Source organism: Arvicola amphibius, chromosome 5 (assembly GCF_903992535.2).
Source record: "Arvicola amphibius chromosome 5, mArvAmp1.2, whole genome shotgun sequence".
In the NCBI taxonomy this organism is placed as follows: domain Eukaryota; kingdom Metazoa; phylum Chordata; class Mammalia; order Rodentia; family Cricetidae; genus Arvicola; species Arvicola amphibius.
Window position 1 is genome coordinate 27,324,655 of NC_052051.1, and position 22,573 is coordinate 27,347,227.

The 22,573-nt window shown below is 45.8% G+C and overlaps 1 non-coding gene across 1 annotated transcript; it reads right to left on the minus strand.

Annotated features, from left to right (window-relative positions):
- Nucleotides 1-17,594: 17,594 nt before the first annotated feature.
- On the minus strand, nucleotides 17,595-17,701 carry LOC119816005. Its single transcript, XR_005285664.1, has one exon. It is a non-coding gene; the product is annotated as a U6 spliceosomal RNA (small nuclear RNA).
- Between the last annotated feature and the right edge of the window lie 4,872 nt (nucleotides 17,702-22,573).

Genomic DNA, 22,573 nt, shown 5'->3' on the forward strand with positions numbered 1-22,573 from the left:
GCACCAACCGTTCTTCCAGTTATTCCCATAGTTCTTTGTCTTGCTAGTTTAGTGCCCTTTACTCACATACGCAGTGTGAATGCTCTCCCACTCCTGAGGTCTGCAGTCGGCTATGTCTCTATGCCCAGGAAAATGAGTTGTCCACCCTGGCCGTGGAGCCATTGTTTCTCATTACCAGGGATGAGCTCTAAACAGCCAGGCTGCCGGTGGTGGGCATGCGGAAGTACTCCTTCCTGGTTTGTCATCAGGAAGAAGGACATCATTTCAGAGTTATTCCCATAGATTTTCAAAGTGCCCTGAGCAATTTTCCTGGATTCCCATGAGAAAGGTTTGGGAAGGGAGATGGCTGTCTGGTGAGGGGGTGATAGTACCAGGACTTTCTGGATAATTGTCCCCCATGTTCCAGTTTCCTACCCATCCGTTCCCAAACCAAAACCCCTCTTCCACTTCCAAATTCTTCAGGCAGTCTTAAGACCCTGGGGAAGTCCCAGATTCTTGGGAAGGAAGGTCCTGGAATGCCTCTCCATCAGGTTAGGTGGCTAACTTCCAAACTGATCAGGAGACAGGAGTCTGGAACCTGGCTAAGGACTGACAAGCAGACAAATACTGCCTCTTCTGTCCATCGCCAGGCCTGCTGTCCAGGCAGCTCTAGGAGGCTTTGAATGGCTTCCTCACAGAGATACCCAGAGGCCATGCAAGTTCTGTGAACCTGGAGACTAACCCATGGTCAGAGTCTCTGGTTCACACACATCACCTAATTCCCTCTATGTGCTGGTGGGCCAGGCCAACAGCACCTCTCTGAAGCATCCAGATTCCTAAGAAAATCACACAGCTCAGCACTAGTTTGACTTCTGTTCTCCCTGATCGCCTTCATAGCAGCTCAACTCATCGTATCAGATATCCTTTTTCAAGCCCTACTGGTTTCTACCACGAGTCCGAAAACACTATGAGGAATGAGACTTATCCACCCAAGCCAGGATTCGTTTTCCTATGTTATCCTGTGCAATAGCTTAAAAATAAAAGAAACAGAAAAGCTGGACAAGGCTCCCCAGAGAAGGAAGCTTTCCAGGTGCCAGGATCTATTTGGGCACATGCGGTTCATTTTTTTCAAGCCACAGTGGAATTGTCTTTTGATGAACCTATCTGCCTATCCTTAGTGCCGTGGGGCTTCCTCAGAGGCATCTGAAGCATGGTGGGGCTTCCAGCATCCTTGGTATTTAAGGTTGCCAGGGTGTGACTTTAACTGTACGCTAGAAATCTCCCCCATCTCCAGTGTGTTCAGCAGGAAAGCTAAATGACTGACTCCTAAATCTGGCAAATGTGCACTTGGGTGGCCTGGAGAAGCAGAGTAGGACAGAGTGACGTCCATGAACTCCCCAATAAGAGCTCTGGTCAATCAAGCTGACCACACAGCAAGTGCTGCTCTGTCCTGGTCATTGGAACAGGGGCCACACCTGTTATCTAGGGTTCTTTGCTCATCTTACCTTTTACAATTGTGACTCTCAAACCTATTCAGGTCATGTTGTCCTGCCTGAAGACACGATCCTGGGCTTGACATGTAGCCATAGAGGTTGAGCTCTGACTTGTTAGAGTCATCCGGGGCCAGCTACCTTGACTTTCTGATGTATCATTCCAACCTTATTCTTTGAGAGACTGGAAAAGACACAGCAGCTTCTCACCAGTCTAAAAGTGGAAAAGGAGGCAGTATCTCTATTGACAGCCTCTCTGTGCCTTCCCTGAGCGTGAACCAAAGTCCATTCAAGATGCCCAAGGCTCAGCCAGAAGTGCCACTCATAAGGTCACCAGGAGAACTGCTCTTGCCTAGGCTAATTGGTTAGCACTTGGCATCATTGGCATTGATTCTGCTAACTCCTTACTGGAAACTTGGCACTTGAAGGAATCTTCTAGCCATAAGAGAGCTAGCTGACTCAAGATTATAGGCTTTCTTGAGCTGCTGACTACCTGCTCATGGCAGAACATCTCCATAGGCCCATGGGAGCCCCAGAGTTTCTGCAACTCCTTCCCTTCAGGTTCCTATTCCCAGGATGCCATCTTGTCCTTGAGTGGGGTGCAGTATCTTAGAGGATATGTTTGTGTGGTTTTGAGAAATATTAGAAAAGCATTTTCCAGGAAGGCAGGGAGATGGGGCACAGGCAGAGAAAACAGTATGAGCAAAGGTTGTAGCATGGAGGTGTCGGGGGTTGCTTGGTAGAGTGCCAGGGCTGCTCTATAATATGGCTGGATCTGGCAGTGGAGCCATTAGGCCCCAGCATGTTGCCCTGGATCTGCGGGCCAGTGGTCAAGCTGGAAGACTCACTCCAAGGTGGAACAAATGATGGTTTTGGAGAAGACCATTCTGCAGTTCCCTTCAGGGCTAGTAGCTGTTTCATACCCATCCCTGTAAGCAGAGGGGGCAGTGTCGCAAAGGAACCTCCAGCAACAAGTGCTGGACCCCATGCAGACACTGGGTGTGGAAGACCAGAAGCAGTGCCTGTGTGCCTTTGCCGATGGCCTTCATTGTGCCCATACTGGCTCTCTGGGAAAATTCAGGCCCCCAGGTTGCCATGATCCCAGGAACAGCAGTTCTGGTGAAGACCTGGGAATTAACCCTTTGTTCATTGCTTGCCTCCCTGTCCTCTGCCTCTGGCAGATGTGTCTTCTACCTTCTTTTCATCATTTGTCTCTCGTTCTCAGAGACTCTTCATTTCGTGGAGGTGACACTTCTACTTCAGTGCCCTTCTGTTAGGAAGCCTAGGATGTCTTTTTGCCAGGAGCGCCTGCAGCTCTGGGCATTGTTGACTTGGTTTCGTGCTGTCACTAACCACAAATGGCTGTGTCTTCCTCCTTCCTTTCCATCATCAGCTTCCACAGTCTTTGAACAAAGTTTCTAGACTGTAGCTTGATGGCCTCACTGGTCCTTCTATTTTTTTCTTACTCTAAACCTTGTCAACAGGTTAATCTGAAGTATACCAAAACCACATGGATTAAAAATCTTAAAAGTGAACCTCACAGAAATTGAGCCTAGGTTAGTTGTTTTTAATTAGTGGCACACTCTCAGGTGTTGAGGAGGTTTCATGCCCTGAACATTTTGTTGAATCGTCTTTTGCCTGACACAACATTTGAGTGAGATGTGTTACCTCAGCTTGCACTGCTTGTGAGCTTCCACAGGGACAAGATTTCAGAACCATAAATGCTGTCCTAAAAATGTGGTTAAGGTATTCCGATCCCACTTGCCCCATAAAGCTGACTCAAATTGGGCCTTTCGGTCTTGATGCAACCCAAAGTAGACTTGACGAATTGTCTGCTCTTGATCACCAGATGCAATCAGGATAGGATGGTAATCGAGATTTGGCTAACTTTCAGACTAAAATAGCAGCAAGCGTTATTGCAGCCCGCAAAGATGTGTCAGCGAATGAATGGAAATTCGTGAGGCTTACCATAGTAGCTAATGGACTAAATGCGGCAATGGAAAAAGATTGAGCTGCATCACTTCTGCTTGCATTTATTAACCCATAGGGCAGAGATTCATTTGACGGTACTGAAGCTGAAGTAAGATCACCGTGAGCGGCTTCACTTTGCCATGCTATCAGTAAAGGCAAAGTACAACCAGATAGGTTTTCTAATTTATGGTCTTCATTACAAAAGTCATTCCTGCCTGGATTCCCAAGTCATAGTGTGTGGCAAATGTCTTTAGGCAGGGGAGGGAGAGAGACTGGGTACTTGTTGTCACAGTGCCTGGCCAATAATTGCTGTGTTGTTTGGGAGCAACCGATAGGTGAAGTTGATGTTGAGCCAGGGACAGTGTTGGCCAAGGGTTTCTCTGCACTTGCCTGGGCTCTTTGTCGATTCTGGTCATGTTGACAATGATCGACACTCATTTCAGTATACATAACCCAATCTATTGCCCAACCTGGGGGAATTTGAAGAATCATTTAATTTTCCACCCTCCCTGGTCCTTCTGTGAAGTTTCTATCCAGACTGCAGCCTGAAGGCCTTAGTGGGTCCTTCTGTGAAGTCTCTAGACTGTAGCTCGAGGGCCTCACTGGTCCTTGAGCAGCGGTTTCTATGAGGCTTAGGCATGGATTCTACTCTTCCCTTGCTAGACCACACTTGAGCCACTTTCTCTGGTTTCAAAGTTATCCATTTTAAGTGTTTGCTCAACCACAAGGACTGGCTTTTGATATCCCTGGACCCTCCTGTTTCCAGCTGGAAGGAAGCTCCCCTGACTCAGTTCTTCACTGAACTCCTGCCACATTTCTTTATAGAAAGGGTTAAGCCTTTTTCAGAGAAGTTGGATATACTGTTCAGTGATTTTCACATACCCATGTGTACACCTACAGTTAGCTTCTGCATTTGTTTAGTTATGTTTGCATCCCCTGAACCTTTTCTCTTATTTGCCTTGTCTCAAAAACGAGCTCCTTCAGTTGTTACTAAATTTCCACCACTCACCTCTGCTCCTGACACCTTGGACTCTGTTCCCGTTCCTGCAGATACTGGAAGCTAGCTCATAGCACGTTTCCCTCCCAGTTGCATATATTGTTCCTGGTTCTCCTGTGTGCCAGGGATTCAACAAAGGGTTCATTTCCTGAAGCTTTGATTTCAGGAAGTTGTGTGAGAGCCAGTGTTTTTAATGCAACAGACCCTCCTAGAAGTCTCCTTAACTTCTAAAGGGACCCTCATCTCCAGGGCTCTGAGCCTAGGTTTTTTAGTTCCAGTAGATGCCTTTCAGTGATTAGAGGCACTGTTACTAACCACCCATCTCCACCCTGGTGCACTGTGAACACTGCTGAAATAGCCCAACAGTTTCTTGGGGTTACAATTGTCCCTCAGCTGACTGGATAACTTAAAGTGGTAGCCAGGATCCTGGGTGTCCTTTTGGGTTAGCCCTGACATAGTCTGTTGGCATGAGTATCTACAGTGATGATTCTGTGAGGGGCCATGCCAGCCCTTACGGTTGTTTAGGCAGCTCGTGGACAGCTGCAGGCCAGGTGTCTCTCAGGGCAAGCTGTTTGCACCCTCTGCTTCCCTCAGATACTGATGGCTCTTCAGACATTGGCTCAGGACTTGCAGCAGCATCTCTGGATTTCCTCTCCGGTGTGCCAGAGTCTCTACTGACTGTCAGGGGATTGGTTCCTAGTCAAGTTTCTGTAGACAGGCATCGCCACTAGGGTGTGCCCAGGTGCTGTTCATACCAGAGATGCAAGGAGAAAGACCACCCACTACAAATTATGGCCAAATCAAAGCAAGCTTTATTTGGCGTATGCCTGAGCTAGGTTGGCAGCTCAGGCTCAGCCTAGGATGGGGTTCTAGAGAACAACCCTGAGCCAGTTTCCCATATCTCTTTTATATGGCAAATCCAGAAGGTGGGGGAAAGCATGGTTATAGAAGTGAGACCAGGAAGTTAAGGAATTTTTATTGGAACATCTGCTATAGAACCTTCTGTGGTCATGGGGGGTGGGGCACAGTCTAATTCTGAGAAACAGAAACTTAAGTTGTACAGTAAACAGAAACCTAGCTGAACTAGAACATCAGAATCTAATCTATCTATCTATCTATCTATCTATCTATCTATCTATCTATCTATCATCTATCTACCTGCCCCAGCAATGCTTAAGCATACATGGGCAGTGTTTATGACAGTTCTCCAGTTGTTCCTCTCCTGGGCAGTCCTAGATGCTTGTGTTACTGTCATACCCAAGGTTCCACAGTCTTCCTTTATGCTGTCTGTCCGGGGTTTTGGGGGTCTTACTCTTCACCTGTCCCATGCTCTCCTCCAAGCAGTGCTGTCTTTAGCTGTCTGCCGTCATTCATTCTCCTAATATGGCCCAAGTATCTCAAGCATCATCGCCGTACCCTGTAGTTTCTGTACACCTTCTTTAGGTGGGGATGTTTCTTATGTCATCGTTGCATGGCCTGTCTCTTCGTGTCATGCCTGGAATCCTCCTGACACATGCCACCTCGAACATATGCAGCTCCTGTGTTTCTTTGCGCAGGTTTCAGAGGTGTGGAGAAGGCAGCTCAGGACAAGCGTCTCAAGCACTTGTGATTTTGTTGTTATCGTTAGTATCCCTTGCTGACCAAACCTTTCCGAGTGCCTGGATTGCAGCCCTCGCTATCCCTATCCACCTCTTGACATCTGAAATAGTTCCCTCCTTTGAACTGAGGAAGTTTCTTCCCAGATAGACAAAGTTGACTGTTGGCTTGAGGTTCTGATTCTTTATTACAGTGTTAAAATCCTTGTGCCCTTCCCATGTGTTGAATCTCAGTCTTCTCCATGTTTATATCATACCAAGGTTTTCACTCACTATTCACTATTGCTATTTCACTGTCACTATTCACTATTACTAGTACTATTTCACTGTTAGTATTCACTATTACTAGTACTATTTCACTGTTACTATTCACTATTACTAGTACTATTTCACTGTTACTGTTACTATTCACTATTACTAATACTATTGCTATCACCATTACTATTACCATTTCACTCGCTCTATTTTCCAAGGCCTGCAGCTCGTGTGGACTCTCAGCAAGTAGTGCTGTGTCACTGGGGAAACACAGCTATTGATTCACACACCGCCTGTCTGCACGCCTGTCTCCTCTTCCTCCAGGGCTGTTGCTGTTGTTAATTCCAGGACTGTACTATAGAGCAGGGGGGAGAGGACGCATCCCTGCAGCACGATTGTCTTCCACGATCACTTAGTTCTCCACAGACCGTGACTGATGCAAAGGTGTCTTTATAGGTGTTTTCTAGTGTTCTTATGACTTTCTCTGGGTCCCTTAGACCCTCATTGTTTTCCAAAGTCCTTTCCTCCAAATGCTCTCAAATGCCTTCCTGAGGTCAATGTGACAGACATATAGTCTTCTCCAAATTCTTCACATTTTTCTGTCAGTTGCCTCAAACTGAAGAACTGATCAATTGTTCTGTTAGCTCTGAATCCACACTGGGCCTCTGCTAGGATTGCCTCTGTTCTGCCCTTGATCCTTTGCAGGACAATGGAGTAGAAGATCTTGCTGCTATGGCACAACAAACTAATGCCTCTGTAATTTGAGCAGTCCAGCTTGTCCTTCTTCTTGTGTACGGGAATTATGGCTGAGTGCTTCCATCCCATGGGAATCACTTTGTGTTCCCATGTCTCTCTGAAGAGCCCGAGAAGCACCTTCACCCCTGAGCCTATTGTAGCTGCCTCATCTCCTCCACCGTGATGTCATCCACTCCTGGGCCTTCCTGAAGTTCGCTCTCTTTATATTTTCCTCTGTTTCGCTCCTGTCAATATTTAATATTTCCCCATCGTCTCTGGTGTTGGAGTGGCTGCGGAAGTCTTTCTCATTGTAGTCTACATTGACAGCATTAGGGTTATTGTACAGGGTGTCAAAGTATTGCCTCTGTCTTTGCTTTACTTCCCTTGGTTCTGTTAATAAATGACCTTGCCCATCTATAATCACCCGAATCTGAGGAGCACATCTGATAGCTTCATAGACAAGATGCGGTTTATTATGGAGTCTCGCCTCTTCGGCCTCCTTGCATATGCCATGTACGTACAGCTCTCCATCCTTCCTCGCTCTTCTTTTGACTGCCCTGCACAGACGGTTGTGGTATTTTGCTGCCCGCAGATTCCTCTTCATTTGCTCTTCAACTTCCTTCCTTTTTCTGCCAGGTTGATCATCTATCTCTGCAGTAAGCATTCTACTGGTGTTGCCCTTTTTTGCATAACCAAGCATCTCCTTTGAAGCCTCCTGTATAGCTCTTTTGATTTTAACCCATTTGCTTTCTATATTTGTAAAGGGTTGTTTAATCTTTTTTTTTTCCAGTGGTTCTCTTATACTCTGTCTGTACAGCTGGGCTCATCAGTTGTTAAGGATTGATCTTCTGGTTCATTTTGCCTGGTTTTCCTCTCCTAAATTTCAGTTGAATGTTGGCTGTAACAAGTTGGTGATCTGACCCTAAGTCAGCACTAGGAAATGATTGGCTGTTTTGGATGCTGGCTAAGAGTTTCCTGCTGACCACAGTGTACTCATGCAGTCAATGCGATTGTATGTGCGTTTGTCAGGGGATTCACACATCAGCATCTTGATGGTTTGTCCTGCTTGAATTTTGTGTTGGATCTGTACAAATCATTTGCACAGCAGAGGTCAAGCTGTCATTCCCTTCTATCGTCCCTTTGTCCTCCGAATCCATGTGTTCCCATGATGCTGTAACAGTCCATTCTCTCTGGATCACACTCTTGCATAACGATTAGTATGTCATTCTTATGCTCCTTGCTAACCTTGTTCTACAGATCTATGTAGAAACTGTTGATGGCATCCTCTTCTGCTTCTGCTGTTAGGATGTATACCTGTGTGATAGTTACTGGATGTGTCATTGTCTGAAATCTGGCTGATAGAATTCAGCCATTTGCAGGTCTGTACCAGAGCAGGCCATTTTTGGGTCAAACCGGATAGCACTAAAGCTACACCTGCTGTGTGTTTTCTCTCTCAACCTGAGTTTACATTGTTAAGAAGTAGAGTATTGCTGGGCAATGGTGAGTTCAAGGTCAGCCTGGTCTATAAGAGCTAGTTCCAGGACAGGCTCCAAAGCTACAAAGAAACCCTGTTTCTAAAAAAAAAAAAAAAAAAAAAAAAAAAAGAAGTAGAATACAAAAATGACTCTTCCTAATCTCCCCCACCCAAGTTTGTTTGGTGTGTGTGTGTGTGTGTGTGTGTGTGTGTGTGTTTTGAAACAGGGTTCCACCGTGTAGCCTTGGCTGTCCTGGAACTCCCTCTGTAGACCAGCTGGCCTTGAACTCAGAGATCAGCCTGCCTCTGCTCCCTGAGTGCTGAAATTAAAGGCATGCGCTACCACTGCCCAGAATTCTTCCCTTTTCTCACGTGTCCTTTTCAAATCCTTGACAGGGAACTCCATTTCTAGTTGTTGTTAGTGTAGGACAGAGGACAAGCATTTTAACATTTTCTTTCTGGTGGGAAACAAAATTTATGCGATGTGGAAAGATACATGGAGCGATTGTGAGGAGCATCGTCAGGAGGATTAGGGCACATGGAGCGATTGTGAGGAGCATCGTCAGGAGGATTAGGGCACATGGAGCGATTGTGAGGAGCATCGTCAGGAGGATTAGGGCACATGGAGCGATTGTGAGGAGCATCGTCAGGAGGATTAGGGCACCTGCGGTGGCTGAAACAAGCAGTAACAGTGGTTGATAACAATTGCTTCACTCCTGTTGGTCTCAGTATTTAAATTTTGCTTGTTTGTTTTTCAGGTTTCTCTGTGTGACAGTACTAGCTGTCCTGGAACTAGCTCTTATAGACCAGGCTGCTCTTGAACTCACAAGAGATCCGCCTGCCTCTGCGTACAAGTGCTAGGATTAAAGGCGTGTGTCACCACTGCCAGCTAGTATTTAAGTTTTTATATTGTTTCTTATCATGGTCAAGGTGGCCCTGCTTATTATTCCTCACTGGTTGGCATAAAACAGCTGGTTTCTCCTAAGGCTACACATAGTCCTCCCTGTTTCATAGAGAGCAAGTTGAGACCTCTCCAATTCTGCAAGACTACTTCTATCAAGGGGTCTACTTGGTTTTCCAGCCTGGATATCGAGTCTTCTAAGAACTCTAAATCTTGCCTAGCCTGGGCATTCAAGGTTCTGAACCCTTGATCTTATAGTATCAGGGCTGACGCTCCTAGTGCAGCAGATCCTCCAATCCCTGAACTCACTAAGAAAGGAGTTAGTATGGAGATTGCTCCTTTTAGTCAAGAGTGGTCTGGCATCATGGCTAGATGTAGGTGGCCTGTGTCCTCATCATAGTTATAAAGTTGTGGACGGATGTGCGTAAGGACACAATAGACAGGATGTGTCTCATGAGCATTGTGGGAGACCAGTAGACATCGCCTGATACTTTTGATACAAGCCCATCAGGTGTCAGAGAGGACAAGAACAGCTGTTGACTGTTGGTACCTGTGGCAGTTAGGTTCCAGGTAATAGTTGCACAATTATCCAAATAGGGAGAAGCCAAGCAACGTGATACCTTTGACATGACACATAGTCCTTGTCCTTATAAGTCACCTAGGATTATTTTGGGCTGGGACCAGGAATAGGCATCAGCAGTGGCTTGTGGCAGTTGTGCAAGTGACAGGTTGTAGGTCATTTCTAAATAATAAGGGGGTTTGGGGTCAAGTCAGAGCCAACAGTCCTGTGTCAGGTTAAGTGTAGAGTGGTTGAGGAAAGGAAAGATTGCTGTTAGCTTGTTGGGAGAGGGACTTCCATTGGAGAGGTGGGTAGAGGGGGCTCAACAGAGGTTAGAATAGGTGAGATAGTTAGTTAGTGGACTCTTAGGATGTGGGTGTACTGGGGAAACCTGAGGCACCAGGAGGAGGTCTCTGTTGGGGCCTATAGGTTTAGGTTCTTGTTTTACCCTATATCTATACCCGTTTCTCTATCTGAGGGATCCTCAGGTACTTTCTTGAGATCAGAGTGATAGATGCCGGCAGGAATACCAGAAACCTTAACAGTGGTGGGCATCCCTCCTCGGCTTGAGACAGTAAGTTTTGCTGTGATATTTCAGTACAATATCACCAGGTTGGAATAGCTGGTCAGGTGAGCCATGCTGTACAGATTGGTCAGTCTGGATCTGAGAAAAGATCTTATCCAGAGTTAATTGTAATCTTTCAGGAATTCAGAGACAGGAGACTCTCTTAGCAACTCTTGATGTGCCCAGGAAATCATGGCAGTAAACATCCATGTACTATTTCATAGGGGATGATTTTTTTCCAGTAGGGGATACAATGGACCTTAGGAGTGCAAAAGGCAGGAGATCAACCCAGTTATCACCAGTCACAAGAGTGCATTTAATTAAAACTTCCTTTAAAGTCCTAGTCATCCTTTTTATCGTTCCTGAACTCTGACGGTGATGCATACGGTAGATCATGTTGAGAACCTTTGAGATTAAGAGAACTTGGCCATGAAGGCCAGGCCATTGTCGGACCCCAGGGTTAATGGAAGATCAAATTTTGGGATAATTTCAATTATTAATTTTTCTACTATCTGAGCCATTCCCATTTGGGTTGTAAAGATCTCTACCCATCCCAAGACAGTGCTGACAAAGACAAGCAAGTATCTGTGTCCCATGGTCTCTGTTTGGCTTGGGTAAAGTCCAGGTCCCAGAGTTCACCAGGTACCTTCACTCTGCTGTCCTCATGGGCGTTAGTTCTTTGTCATTTTCCCGAGTGCAGGTCAAAGAGGAATCTGAAATGTCTTTGTGTATCTCCCAATGTCCAGGCAACCAAACATGATGGGAGATAATTTCTGAGACTTTCTGGATGGGAAGGGGGTGTGGAGAGCCATCAGCTAATTTCTTCTAATAGCATAGGAATGAAGATTTTTCCATCTGGTAGGATCCACCATCCATGGCAATACTGGCAGGCCCCCATGCTGGAGTATAATTCCATCTCTTCTGGAGAGTATTTGGGGGTATCTTTATGGAAGTGGAGTGGGGTCTCAGGGACACCTGATAGCTCCAAGATGGTCTGGGGACAAAGGTCCCCAAGAGCTGCCTCTTTTGCTGCTTTACTGTAAAATTGTTTCCTTGCGTCTGAAGGCCACTATCCATCTGGTGTCCCAGCCAGTGTATAATAAGCCAGTTCAGGGGGCAACGAGATGTCCTCCAATGGTTAGATGATTTCCTATTTGTTTTTAATGTTTTTTCTTTCTGAGTTTAGCAGTCCTCTTTGTTTATTTATCCATGAACATGAGCCATGGAAAATGGTATTGGCTATCTGTATACGTGTTTACTTTCTATCTCTTGGCCCATTTCAGTGCCTACATTAGGGCTATTATTTCTGCGTTTTGGGACGATCTGTCTCTAGGTAGGGCTTGTGCCCAAATTATTTCATTTTAACTTGTAAATATCACTTCTCCTGTGTACCTTATTCATTCACAGATGAAGCTGCTATCAGTGAAGAGGTCAGGGTCTCTGCTGGAGAAGGGAGTTTCCGTCAGGTCTGGTCAGGTCTCCTGGATGACATCCAGCATCTTCAGGTATCTCCAGTTATGGATGTGTTCCTCGGAGTAGTTATTCAGGAACAAGGTGGCAGGATTGATGGTCATGCATTTGTCAAAACCAATCTGTCTTTATCCAAGTGAAGGGCCTGTTATTGGGTTAGGTGGGCATTAGACATCCAACAGTTAGTGGCATCTCTTACTAGGGTCTTGGTAGGATGTGGGGCCATTGTGGTTAGAGTCTACTCCAGTCTACACAGGATCTGTCTTTTTGAGATAGATGCTACCGGCCCTTTTGAGGGACCCAAGGTTTGGGTCAGGACTCCCTTAGCAATGCCTTTTCTTCCATGTATGTAAAATGGAAGGGCTTTGTGATGTCAGGGAGGTGAAGGCAGAGGTTCTGTACAAGAGCTTTTTTCAAGTTCTTAAAAGGCCTGTTCATGTTCCTCAGTCCATTTCAAGAGGGTGTTGCCTTTGTACTCAGGTGTAGGCTTGGCGATTTCAGCAAGCCTGGGAATCTAGAAGTGGCAATATCCAGCAGCCCCCAGGAATTCCTTTCTTAGTGGTTGGAAGTGATATTTTCATTATGGCTTCTAGGCATGTTTTAGACTAAAGCCTTTTTTCTTTCTCTAAAATTATAACCCAAATAGGTAATCTGGAGTGAACAAATTTGGGCTTTCTTTGTGGGCACTTTGTAATTGAGCCAGAGTTTCTAAGAGACCCTGAGTAGCTCTTAAATAGTCCTCCTTGTCCTTGGCTACTAACAGAAAATCATCCACATATTGAAGTAGGGTAACTTCTGGGAACTTAGATACTTACTGTGAAAATGGCTGAACTCCTTGTTGAGAGCTTCATCAAAGATGGTAGGGGAATTCTTGAACCTCTGAAATAATCGATCCAGGTTAGTTGCCTTGATATCCCCATTTCAGGATCAACCCATTCAAATACAAGGATGGGCCGATTTAATTTTGATAAAAAGGATGGGGAAAACGTGTCCTTCAAGTCCAGTACTATGTAAACCTTACATCCTGGTGGTAACAGAATATGATATAGGGAGTTGGGAAATTGGGGGATGGTTTCTACCCATTTATTCACCTCCCTTAAAGCTTGTACCACTCTATGATCTTGAGTCCCAGGTTTCTGGACGGTAATAAGGGAGTTTTCCAGGCAGAGCGACGTATGTTTCTTTCCACAGGGATCGTTTGACATGAGAGGGGCTAGGGCTAGGACTCTCTAGAACATCAGGAGATCAAGACCACTTAACCTCAGACCCCACTGTGTCCTTGAAGGAAGGTGTGATGGTTGTTCTTAGTTGTCAACTCGACAACATCTGGAATTAGCTAAAAACTCAAATCACTGGGCATATCTGTGAGGGATTTTTAGTTAATTTGATCATTTGAGGTATGGAGACTCACCTTAAATTCAGATCACTAGAGGTGGGAAGACCCACTATAAATCTGGTTCATTCGAAGTCAGAAGACCCACCTTATATTTGAATCATATGTCCTGGTGGCAGCCCGTGTTTAAATCAAATGAAGAAGAAAGTCTGTGCTCCCTGCCTACTTGTCCCCACCCCCATTTCACTGATGTTTCAAACCTACTTCTTTGGGATCTGAATGTACAGAAGAGTCATCCAGCTGAGTCATCCAGCCACTTGGATTCTTGAACGTTCAGTTGATAGACAGCCTTTGTTGGACCAGTTGACCTACAGTCAGTAATCCACTCTAACAGATTGAGTCTATGTATTCAGTCTATTCATTCTGCTCCCCTACAGATAGATCCCCAACTAATACAGAAGGGCTGCTTCAACAGGATTTGCATGACTATCTAGGCCTCCTCTTCGAGAGAGACCTGCAAACTAGGGGAAAGCAAGGTTATATTTCAGGGACAGTGCCCTGGGGACAGAAGCCTGTGAGAATCTTCCAAAGAATAGCACTGAAGCAGTTGAAGATAATGAGTCTGGAGATCAACAGAGGACCGCCAGCCACAGAAATGCTCTCACCAAATCAAAACCCACTCAAGCAGGGTTTGAATCTTTAGAATACTCGCCTATGGCATCCACATGTCTAGCAAATAGGGTCATTATTGAGACATAAATGGAGGGGAAGTCCCCTGTAAGCTTAGCACTCTGGAGGCAGAGGCAGAAAGAGCTCTCATTCTCAGCCAGCCTGGGCCACACTGCAAGAACATGTGCTAGAAAACCCAAGGGAGGGTTCTGCCATTTATCGCAAAATCGGTAAACCTTGAACACATTTTGCTAAGGAAAATAAGCACATAAGATATTACAATATTACAAACCTGCTTAATATTAGATACACATGTAAAAATGAACACAGGATGGGAAGATGTAGATAAGCAAGTAGAAGAAAAAAGTCTGAGATCAAATATTCATAATGAAGACTAGTAAATTATAGTGAGTTACCAATGCTTTTGTCCCCTAGGGCAAATGGTACATTGAGATTATGGGCATATTCTGGCATCAAACATTTTGCTTTGTATTTTATCACACATATCAGCACACCATCGTGTGAATGTGTAGTTAAATACATAAAAGAAAATTAAAGAATATAATCTTCTTAAAATTTATTTTTAAAACAATCTGTTCTCATTTTACATACCAATCCCAGTTCCCTCCCTCTCCCTTCCTCCTGCTCCCCACCTTCTATCCACCCCACCTCCTTCTCCCCACCTTCCACCCACCTCACCTCCCTCCCCATCCATTTCTCAGAGAAGATAAGGCTTCCTGTGGGGACTCAACAAAATCTGGCACATCACTTTGAGGCAGGACCAAGGCCCTCCCCACTATATCTAGGCTGAGCAAGGGATCCCTCCAAAGAGAATGGCTCTACAAAGTCAGTTCAAGCACTAGGATAAATCCTGGCCCCACAGACTGCCCCAGCCATACAACTGTCACCCACATTCAGCGGGCCTAGTTTGGGCCTTTGCAGGTTTCCTCACTGTCAGTCTGGAATCAGTGAGTTCCCACGAGTTCAGGTCTGCTTTCTGTGGGTGTTCCCATCATGGTCTTGACCCCTTTGCTCATATTATCGCTCCTCCCTCTCTTCTACTGGACGCTGGGAACTCAGTCCAGTGCTAGCTGTAGATCTTTGTGTCTGCTTCCATCAGTTGTTGAATGAAGTTTCTATGATGACAATTAAGGAAGTCATCAATCTGATTACAGGGGAAGGCCAGTTCAGGTACCCTCTCTGTTATTGCTTAGGGTCTTAGCTGGGGTCATCCTTGTGGATTCCTGGGAATTTCCCTTGCAGAAAAAATGGTTTCTGTGTCACAAGAGGCATGTATAACTTGGAATGTTCTCCTCGGGTCCCTATGTGTGATTCCATGATGGTAACAATTCTTCTGACCGTGTTGTTGTACATAAAGGGCCAATGCAAGGTGATGAGGGTTCTCAGGATGGTCATTTTTCTTCCATCTCCCTGCCTGTCCACCTTCTCTCTCCCTAGTTCTGATCCTCTTTCTCCCTTAGTAAAGTGACGCTTTACTGCTCATGGGAATCTGAAGATGGAGATTTGCACAAAGAGATGAAATCTGGGCAATTATCTATCACTCTGTAACCAACAACTATAAGCTCCATGGCCCGAGCAAGCCTGCTTCGCCTGTAGCCTCTCTTGTCCATGGTGGGATAGTCTGACTGGGAAGGATAATTTCATGCAGAAACTATCTCCCTTTACCCAGAAACATAAAGAATGGACAGAGGAGCATTGGGTGGACATGTCTCCGCACCAGTGTGTTCTGTTCTCTGTTCAGGGATTCACAGGGGCTCTTCGGACCAGATGTCTGTGGACATCCTTTTGACTTAACCTCTACTCTCAAGAGGACACATTTGAGGTCCAGCACTGAGGCAATGATTTTGTGAGTGGGGTTCTGTCTGGACAGTAGTTTGTATCCCTTTTGTGCTAGACGGGATCCTCTCCACCAGGGTGCAGGCACCAGCTGCCTGGACATAGGCTGGGTTCTCTGCTGTGCCTATCGGTATCCATACCAGATGTCAGCCACCAGGGGGCCCAGCCAATCCCCCAACACTTAAAAGCAGAGAGATATGGGAAAAGGATCTTGGGTGACATTAAAATACATGGACTTTCTCTTTGACTATGCAGGCCCTGCAGTAGGATGGTTTTCTTGGCTGACTCTTCCTGGGTGGCCTTTTCTCTCACCAGCCCTTCTCCACTGTTCTTGTTTAGCCTGCGATCACCATTTTCTGTTGTCTAGTCTACTTCATGGTCCTCAGAAGGGAGATGCTGTGGGAACTGCCTTCTTGGGTGACAGGTATGTTAAGTGAACCATTCCCAAAATATGTGTATTTGAAAAGGATATTAAAAGTGTCCAGAGAAAATGCAGACATACATGTGGCCACTCTATTTGTTCCCACCCCCGCTGCCACTGTTTTTCTGATTCACTGACAGGTGTCTCTTCCTGGTCAGCGCTGCCTCTTTGGGGTCAGAGGGCAGTGACATAATCTGTGCAAGCAATTTGCAATCTGATTCTTTAGGCCTTCTGCCTTTTTAGCGAGACTCTGTCACCCCTTGGGGCTGGCCATGGAGCTGTTCTTGAGTCGATGTCTGCAGAGGGTTGTGAGGAGAACTGCTGTCTGTGTCTTGTGTGCTCATTTCTCTTCTGGGCTTCCTTCCTGGAGATGGGAGGTGTTGTGTCCTAGGAGTGGGTGCTACTCTTTGGGTGTTAAGCCCCAGCTCTGGTCACATTCTGGGGTGTCTTGATGAAGGAGGTTTCTGATAATGAACTCTCTGAAGATGGGCAGGTCCATAGTACATCCTTAAGCATGGTGGTGCTGCCCATCTCCCTCCAGCTGCCGCTCACACCGCGAGGCCTCCTGGCTAGCCTCGGGTATGCTCTGCTAGAGTATGATGCCGGCTGGCTCCTCTCTGGCTGCACAGAGTTGCAGATATGCCGTGCACTGTTTCTCCCTTTCCGTCATGATGGAAGCTTGCCTTTAGTGGGCAAGGTGGGAGTGGGGTTGCAGGGAAACTGGGTCCCCTCAGGCAGAGAAGGAAGGTGGGAGGATGTGCAGAGGTGATGGTGCTACCCTGCTTCCAAGTCTTAAAATGCTTGTCAGTTCGTCCTCTCCACAGAGACAACTGCTGCACAGTTAAGTGCTATCTCCTCCTGCTTCTCTGTCTTAAAGAGGTTGGGTTTTTTGAAGGCTGCACCACAAACCTATTTGTAAATTCATGTAGGGTTCTAGTTGGTTGGGAATTTGTTTGTTACAGAACCCAGGGAAAGGTGATCACCATGGTTCATACACAGGTGTCTTATTATGTTGCCTAGTTGGGACTCTGCCCAGCCACATGACTGATCATGTCATAAAGTTCTAGAGAAAGTTAAGAAGGGATAATACAATATTTTATATTTTCTACCTATATATGCATTTCCTTTTTTTTAAGTAAGGGAGACAGACATAGGAACCATAAAGTAAACCACTACTCCCAGACCCCAGATGTCCACAGCAAGCCCATCATACACTGTTCCTAAGGAATTCAGGTGCACAACATGCAGCAGTACCACAGAAGGCCACCAGCTTCTCCCCAGCGCTCAGTTGGCTACTCATGTCAAAATCACTTACTTTTTTAAAAAAACATGAAACGCTTCTCGAATTTGAGTGTCATCCTTCCACAGGGGCCATGCTAAGCTTCTCTGTATTGTTCCAGATTTAGTATATGTGCTGCTAAAGCGAGCACCAAAATTACTTATTTCATACCCACTGGTTGTCCACCGTAATGTTTTCTGTTGTTAATTACCTGTGTCTCTTTCCTTTTTTTGTGACAATACTGGAGAACGCATACTACCTGCTTGAATAGTTTGTCTATAGGCCTCATCCTTCTGCAGAATCCAAACGATGACATAGTACATCTGTTGTGGCACTCTGTACTGACGCCATGACTCTCTGTAACCTGGCTCACCTACGAGGCATGCGCCATGACGATACAGGTGTTGTGTAAGGTCAGTGGTGTGGTAGAGTGTGATAACGTTGGGACGGTCTAAAGCTGTTGTTATCTCAACCTCAGACATGGCAAAGCAGGCTTTCTTCTTTCCCACTTCAGGATTTTACTGCTGTCAGCTTATGTTGGCCTGTGTAGATATTGTCTGCTGAACCTGGGGCCTGAGGACCTGAAAGAATGGGGCAGACTTTACTTCATTTCCAGTGTACTTTATACACAAATATAGCAAAGAATGCAATGATCCAGGGAAGGTTGTTTGATTTAAAAGACATGTAAAGATGCCAGGAAGCACATACTAAATATGAATAGAGCAGCCCTTTCCCAGAACTTTCCCAGGACAGAGCAGTTTAAACACAATTGTCTGGCGTGTACTGTAGATTATATCTGGGACAGCATAAAAGAAAGACTGAAGGCCATATCCAGATTCAGGGTAAACTGAGACAACACTCAACTTTTCCTTTCACCAGATTTGGGTGTTATGTTCTGACATCCAACAAGAATAAACTTGTCTTGTAAATTGGATGTAAATGTTTACACAGGAGGAACAAAATCACATCCAAGAACAAAATGTATATGAGGTAATAATGCCCTCTGCCTTTTTCCTGCAGCCTCTCTAACAGTTCCCAAAGTCACTGTTCACCATGGGTCATTCCTTTGACTGTGTTTCAACACACCGCTACCTATGTCTCTATGAGGAGGACCAGGCCGACTTCATCCCTCCAAAGGCACCTGGGCCAAGCAAGTTTTGTGATAACAGTGTTGGGTTCTTTTGTTATGTTTTGTTTTTTCAAGACAGGGTTTTTCTGTGTAATTTTGGAGTCTGTTCTGGAACTCTCTTTGTAGACAAGTTGGCCTCGAACTCACAGAGGTCTGCCTGCCTCTTCTTCCCAAGTGCTTGGATTAAAGGTGTGCACCTCCACTGCCCAGAAAGTAATCTGCACATATCAAACCAGCCAGGAATCAAACCTAGAATCTTCTGATCCATAGTCAGACGAGTTATCCATTGCTCCCTGGCCCAGTGCTGATGATAGTTTTCAAGGGTGTGGTCATTAGAGATGTTGGCTTTAAGGTCCTTCTCCATCACCACCCCTCCCTTGGCAGAAATATTTAGTAGCAGCAACAGTTAAAGAAGGCAGATTAAGAAAATTAAACTCAGATCTAGGAGAGTCTATATCTGTAAATCCTTACACTAAAAATCAGAGATATCTCAAATAAACAACATAATGGTGTACTTGATGCTCATATGAAAACAAAGACAAATCAAACCCAGAGACTGCAGAGAGAAGTAATAAGAATCAGAATTGAAAGTAATGAAATGCCATCCACAAGAGCACAATGATCAATAGAAAAAGGAGGTTGCTAACTGTGATAAGAAGTACCAACGTACTTGTGGCAAAAAATAATTTTAAAAACAAGAGAAGACATAAGTTTAGAAGCCTCAGACACAGAAGACAGTGACAGGACAGGGGTGTCAGCAGAGACCACAGATCAGCAGGGAATATTTTGAAAACTTATACTTCACTGTCTGGAAGCTTTTAAACAGATGGGTGACTTTCTAGACAGAAGTGACAGTCCAAAGTTAAACCTTAGGATATGGAACACCCAAGCAGACAAGTGACAACGAACAAGATTGAAATAACAAAATAAAGAACAGAAACCACACGAAAAAGAACAGCCTAGTTCAGACAGGGCCACTGATGGGCTTTGCCACTGCCTGGAAGAGTTCTCATGAGTGCATCTGAAACATAGAAAGGGTAGGAACTTCCAGACTCATCATGTGAGGCCAGGGTTGCCCCAGAGTAGAAATTAATGAAGACACAAAAATGGCAACAACAACAAAAAGCTGGTCTCCTTGAGGAACATACGTGGGAAATCAGAAGGAGCCTCATCCATCTAGGAGACCTGAAAACAAGGCATTTTGGTAAAATTACCAAATGTTCAGTTGTCCGTCACCCTGGAACCAATCACGCCCTCCCCATGGAAGGTAACATCACCTGTGTGTCCCTCTTCCATCCAATGTGTTAGGACTTGAGTGGCATCTCCTGCCCCAAGGACCATGCAGGCAAAGCTGGACTCAGGCTTTGTCCCTTGCTGAGTGTAGTGCCAAGAGTCTCTTTGGTAACCCAGCATAGGGTCATACAGGCAGTAAAGGCACCAAACTTGGCCAGCCTGCTGCCTGGGGCCATAAAGTGTCACCAGCATCAATGTCCTAACAGAGTGTCAGAAGGAAAACACCTTGGATCTTTGTGTGAGATAATGTTGAAAATAGTATCTTGGGGTATACTAGAGTGTGGGTCTAAGGAGGGGTATGAATCTGACCACCTAAGTGTCTCTGACTTTTCCCAGAAGGTGAGAATGTAACAGGAGACTGTGGACCACCCAAATGAACACCCTCGCTGTCAGACAGGGGGGTCTCCATTGTTTTCCCACCAACACATTCTTATCCATGACCGTTCTTGGAACCAACTCCATCTGAGTTCGACCTTCACACATTCCAGTCTTCACCTTGCTTCACTCAACACACAGATGCTGGGCCTCACCTGCACACGCCCGGATGCCCTGGGGCAACGTGCACACCATGGCATATGCTGGCTGCACATGGCTCCTGTGAAGCAGTAGAACAGGGTGGGGAGTCTTTGGGGCTGGGATGGAGACAGGCACAAGGTGAGTTAGAGGAATTTTGAGGCGTTTTCAGGATGGGAAATCACATGAAGTATAAAAACTACCTTGTTTGGAATGGAAGTCATCTCTAGTTCAAGCAAACTTTACTAGTGTCAACTGTGCATGAGTTACATTGGGAGGTGTGTGTGTCCCTGTCTGTCCAGATACATAGTACAGAAATAGTACAGAAGAATGCATCCATAGATATAACTCAGGTTGCAAAGCAACAAGCACCAATAATAGTGCCGGGTGAGTTGTGAAGGTTTCTGATCTTGGTGGACGTAGGAAGCAAGCTGTCCAATGAGCCAGGGTGGTGCTGAGAGCTGCGCCATAACCAATGGACCCACCTGTTCCCGTACACTCTACCTTCCCTGTGAGCACAACATGGACACTTCCTGTAATCTCATTCTTCTGTTTCTGCCTCCAAGCTGGTCAGCAATATTCATCTTGAACACATACCAACTGGTCATGTCCTCTGGGGGTCCTCTGCTTCTGTGGCGCTCTCTCTTCTAATGACTGACAGGTACCCCTGGAGACAGGAAACTGGGCTGACCATCTCTGTGCATGGAAGGTCTTCTGAGGCTTGTTTTCCTGATGGTCACCAGCACTTCGTGGATCCCTGTTTACAGGATACCCGAGTTCCACGGAGCACTTCACTTTGTTGGCACAACTGTGGCATCACTGGCCATCATGAATCTACCTAGAGGGCACAGTCAGGATGGTCATGAGCTCAGACCTGCCTCCCAGAGCCCTTTCTCTGTCCTCAGCGTCCCAGGAGATCTGAGAAGGGCATGGCATGCCCTGTCCTCCCCAGTCTTCATCTGCAGACACAGGAATGCCCCAACAGCACTTGAAACAGACACAAGAAAGCGGCCTCTTAGGAGAAACATGCAGGACTTCCCTTTGACTGTGCTGGCTCTGGACTGTGCTGGGCCCTCAGTCTGATTCCTCCTGAAAGCCTGCCCCCATTGTTCCCTCTACCAACCCTTCTCCCACATCCTTGCCCAGCCTTGGGCCACTATCCTCTGCTGTCTGTCTACATCTAGGGCAAGCTTTTTAGGAAGGATACTGTGGGATTTGTGTGATAATATATTATCGACAAACCCCTAAAAAGGGTATGTTTATAATCTGCTTATTTAAAAGCATATGTAGTCCAGGAAACAGCTTAGCCAGTAAAGGCACATGACACCAAGCCTGGGGACCTTAATCCATTCCCCAGGACCCACATGGTATAGAGACAGAACTGACTCCTGCAAGTTAACTTCCATACATATACAGTTAAAGAAAAAGGCATCATTAATAAAGGGGGGGCCTAGATGCAGAAGTGCATTGTAGCCCCTCCACCTACCTGTTACCATGGCTACCTCCACAGCGCATATAGCCCACAGGCAGTATTTTATTGTTGCCTAGGTGCTCTCTCTTTTCAGTTGTCAGGCAACAACATAAACTTCTCAGTCCTTTAATAATCCTACTCTGTAGGTGCTTTCAAATCAGCCTTTTATTTTTTTATTTTTTATACATTTTTATTGATATTTATTGACCTTTACTTTTTCTTTGTTCCCTCCTTGTCCTCCCCTACCCCCTTCCACCCTCCCCCCAGGTGGGGTATTTCTGGAGAGGATGGGCTGAGGTCTTTTTCTTGTTCAGTAGGACCCTCACCCTGGTCCTCCTTGCTGGAGAATGGAGGTGGTCTATCCCGTGAGCTCATGTTGTTCTTTGGACCAGCTGCAGTCATACTGTGGGGCTGTCCCCTGAGCTCCTCCTGAGGTGAGATTTGTGGGAGAGATAGGCTCGTCTTTTCACTTGGCGTGTTGGTGTTCTCACACTGGACTTTCTCCGTAAAGGCGTGATGAGATAAAGCATCCCGTGAGGACACCTTGATCTCTGAATTGGTGGTGTCAGCTTTGGACACATCCAGGGATGACTGGTTGCAGTGAGTTCCCGGTGGTT